Source organism: Budorcas taxicolor, chromosome 20 (genome assembly GCF_023091745.1).
Source record: "Budorcas taxicolor isolate Tak-1 chromosome 20, Takin1.1, whole genome shotgun sequence".
Classification (NCBI taxonomy): Eukaryota; Metazoa; Chordata; class Mammalia; order Artiodactyla; family Bovidae; genus Budorcas; species Budorcas taxicolor.
This window is the reverse complement of record NC_068929.1, coordinates 20347711-20351832: the sequence shown is the minus strand read 5'-3', so window position 1 is coordinate 20351832 and position 4122 is coordinate 20347711. Positions and strand designations below refer to the sequence as shown.

Genomic DNA, 4122 nt, shown 5'->3' with positions numbered 1-4122 from the left:
GCTATTTGTAAGTCCTCGTGAGACAACCACTTTCTTTCTTGCAGTTCTTTTTCTTTGGGATGATTTTGGTCACTGCCTCCTGTACAATGTCATGAACCTCCATCCATAGTTCTTTGGGCACTCTGTCTACCAGATCTAATCCCTTGAATCTATTTCTCACTTCCACTGTATAATCATAAGGGATTTGATTTAGGTCATAACCTGAATAGTCCAGTGGTTTTCCTTACTTTCTTCAATTTAAGCCTGTGTTTTGCAATAAGGAGTTCATGATTTGAGCCACAGTCAGCTCCCAGTCTAATTTTTGCTGACTGTATAGAGCTTCTCCATCTTTGGCTGCAAAGAACATAATCAGTCTGATTTTGGTATTGACCATCTGGTTATGTCCATGTGTAGAGTTGTCTCTTTTGTTGTTAGAAGAGGGCATTTGCTATGACCAGTGTTCTCTTGGCAAAACTCTGTTAGCCTTTGCCCTGCTTCATTCTGTACTTCAAGGCCAAACTTGCTTGGTATTCTAGGCATCTCTTTCCTTCCTACTTTTGCGTTGCAGTTCCCTGTGACATCTTTTTTGGTGTTAGTTCTAGATGGTCTTGTAGATTTTTATAGAACCTTTCGACTTCAGCTTCTTCAGCATTAGTGGTTGGGGCATAGACTTGACTTACTGTGATGTTGGATGGTTTGCCTTGGAAATGAACCAAGATCATTCTATCCGTTTTGATCTTACACCCAAGTTCTGCATTTTGGGCTCTTTTGCTGACTCTGAGGGCTACTCCATTTCTTCTAAGGGATTCTTGCCAACAGTAGGATATATAATGGTCATCTGAATTAAATTCGCCCCTTCTGGTCCACTTTAATTCACTGATTTTTAGAATGTCGATGCTCACTCTTGCCATCTCCTGCTTGACCACGTCCAATTCACCTTGATTCATGAACTTAATATTCCAGGTTCCTATGCAATATTGTTCTTTACATCATCGGTCTTTACTTTCACCACCAGGCACATCCACAGCTAGGCATCATTTCTGCTTTGGCTCAACCTCTTCATCTTTTTCTGGAGCTATTTCTCTGCTCTTCCCCAGTAGCATATTGGACACCTACTGACCTAAAGGGCTCATGTTCTGGTGTCGTCTCTTTTTGTCTTTTCATACTTTCCATGCGATTCTCAAGGCAAGCATACTGCAGTGGTTTGCCATTCCCTTCTCCAGTGGACCACATTCTGTCAGAACTCTCCACCATGACCCATCCATCTTGGGTGGCCCTGCACAGCATGGCTCATAGCTTGATTGAGCTACACAAGGCTGTGATCCATGTGATCATTTTGGTTAGCTTTCTGTGATTATGGTTATCTTTCTGGAGGCCAAGATGACAGTTCTTACTTCTTCTGTCTGCCCCCTGGTGGATGAGGATAAGAGGCTTGTGCAAGCTTCCTGATGGGAGGGACTGGCTATGGGGAAAACTGGGTCTTGCTCAGTTGAGCAGGCCATGCTCAGTAAATCTTTAATCCAGTTGTCCGCTGATAGATGGGGCTGACTCCCTCCCTGTTAGTTGTTTGGCCTGAGACGACCCAATCATGGAGTCTACAGTCTACAGGGCTACTGATGACCTCCAGAAAGGACTTATGCCAACACGTGTCTCCCAGGACTGCTGCTGCCAGTGCCCCTGTCCCTGTGGCAGGCCACTTCCAACCCACACCTCCTCCACAGGAGACCCTCATATGCTCACAGGCTTAGTCTCTTGTGGGGTCATGCCTCCTTTCACCTGGGTCCAGACCTATATTAGAGTTTAAGAAAAGAGAGTCTTTCTTAGGCCTCATACCAAGGTATCAAGAATAAAATAGTATAACAATAAAAAAAAGTCTTGCCATTGTCACTTGTGATTAAACTTCTCCGAGGGAGTTTTCAGTTTGGAATGGAAGTGGTTTGTGCACAAGTCTGACATTTCTGTATCCCACGCTCTTACATTATCCTAATACCATTTAGAACAGTTAATGTAGCAGTTAAGAATGAAGGCTCTGGCACCCAACTGCTTGGGTTTGAAATACGACTTTGCCTCCTTCTAGTTGTATGACGTTGGGCAAATTACTTAACTTCCCTGTGCCTTTGTTGCCTAAATGTGTGTAAAAATAGTGCCTTTTTATCCCCAAAAGTTGCTTAAAGGTTAGATAAGGTAATGCCTGTAAAGCACTTTTAGGGCAGTGCCTGATATATTTTAAAATGCTTCATCGTTGGCTGTTACAATTGTCATTATTATATTTTAATAGCTAAATATCTAAAAGATTATTCTACTCTATGGATAAAGAAACTGAGTTCAAATGTGGGTGGTTGTGGCCAGAGATAATTGGAAAGATTTGAGCCAGGTGGGGGACTCTGGGCATAGTAGGTGGGAGAGGAGGTAGAGGAAGAGGCGCCGGCATGTGGGGTCAGGAGAGTGTGTGGTGTGGTCAGGGGGCAGCAGCAAGACCACTCTACTAGCGATGATGAATTCAGTTGGAGGACCATGGGCAAGAGCGGCTGGGCTGGCCATGGTGAAGATCACAGGGCAGAAAACGTCTGGAGGGTCTCCTGTAGCTGGCTTTCTCTCTTGGCTGCCTGCCCGAGGTCTCTCTGCATCCAAGGAGGATGTCTATTTTCCTTGTAGGGCTGGGGAAAGAGCTGCTGTGTCTTTGAGAGTCCATACCCGTGCTCTTTCCAGTGAGGCAGAGCCTTTGGTTAAGGTTCCTGTGCGCTGGGCAGGTTCCTGGGATAGCGTGTCTCCATGTCCAGGGTGCATCCCACCTTCCTGGCAGAGAGAACTTTATTTCAGTCTCAGCTTCCGTTTCTGCATGAGTTGTGACTCCATTGTTGTGTGGATGGAACCCACTTCAGACTGGCTTACGAAAGATGGGGATTTATTGGCTGCCTTAGTTGACATTGTGGGAATATGTTGGTTTCAGGTGCTGTCTGATCCAGTGTTGTGACAGCCCTGTTTCTGGCTGTTTCTTGGCTCTGCTTTGCATAGTGTTGGCTTCCTGGGCAACTCCAGGTACTTGTCATCTTCCTTATGGAAATTCCAGCAGAAAAAGTGCTTTCTCCCCAGCTGCCCCAGCAGAGGTCTTTTTGTATCTGACTGGTTCTTGTTGGGCCACTGACTTAATCCTGAACCAATCACTGGGGCAAAAAGAACTTGCCGCCTTGACGGCGTGGCAAACCTGTGTCCTGCGCCTGCGTTTGGAACCAGAAACAGAATTGCCAGGATGAGGACTGAACACAGGGAGGAAACTCCCAGGAGAAGGGCTAAAACAAAACACAAACAAAAGTAGCTTCTCTGCACTGAGCCAAAGAATGACTGGTAAACATGGGATTTGTGTGTCTGGAATATAGATCCAAGTGGCATTTAGTCTGTCATCCTGGAGAGCAATGTCTGCAGCTGTTCTTTTCCTGTTTGCTATCAGATTCCTTGGACTTTGCCATGTGGGCCCTGTTCTCACTGCTGTTTGCTTATCTTGAAGCCTGACCACTTGTGGTTATCTTCCCTGCTGCTGCTACTAAGTCGCTTTAGTCGTGTCTGACTCTGTGCAACCCCATAGATGGCAGTCCACCAGGCTCCCCCGTCCCTGGGATTCTCCAGGCAAGAACACTGGAGTGGGTTGCCATTTCCTTCTCCAATGCCTGAAAGTGAAAAGTGAAAGTGAAGTTGCTCAGTCGTGTCTGACCCTCAGCGACCCCATGGACTGCAGCCTACCAGGCTCCTCTGTCCATGGGATTTTCCAGCCAAGAGTACTGGAGTGGGGTGCCATTGCCTTCTCCGGGTTATCTACCCTAGAACACAATATTCAAGCTCTGTCTTTCTAGTTGGAATTATATGACATGCGCTCTTGTCTCTTGCCCTGTGATCTTGAACTCTCAGTCTCTCTCTTGTTCTGCCACAGTCTGAACAGAAAGCTGCTCTCCAGTGAGGGAGCCAGCATGGCGTCACCTCTCATCCAGACTTGTCCACTGCCTCAGGATGCCGCTCACGATGTTCCCTCACTTCGCCCACCTGGACCTGTGTTAGCTGATAAGCTCCTGGGGGTGCGTGACTAAGCTCCATGATGAAGGGGCCCCTTGTCATTTAATTCTTAAATCCTCTTACATAGGCTGTTTGACA

General features: G+C 46.5%; 1 pseudogene; it reads right to left on the bottom strand.

Moving 5' to 3' along the window:
- Window positions 1-209: 209 nt before the first annotated feature.
- On the bottom strand, window positions 210-1143 carry LOC128065911 (craniofacial development protein 2-like; annotated as a pseudogene).
- Window positions 1144-4122: the final 2979 nt, after the last annotated feature.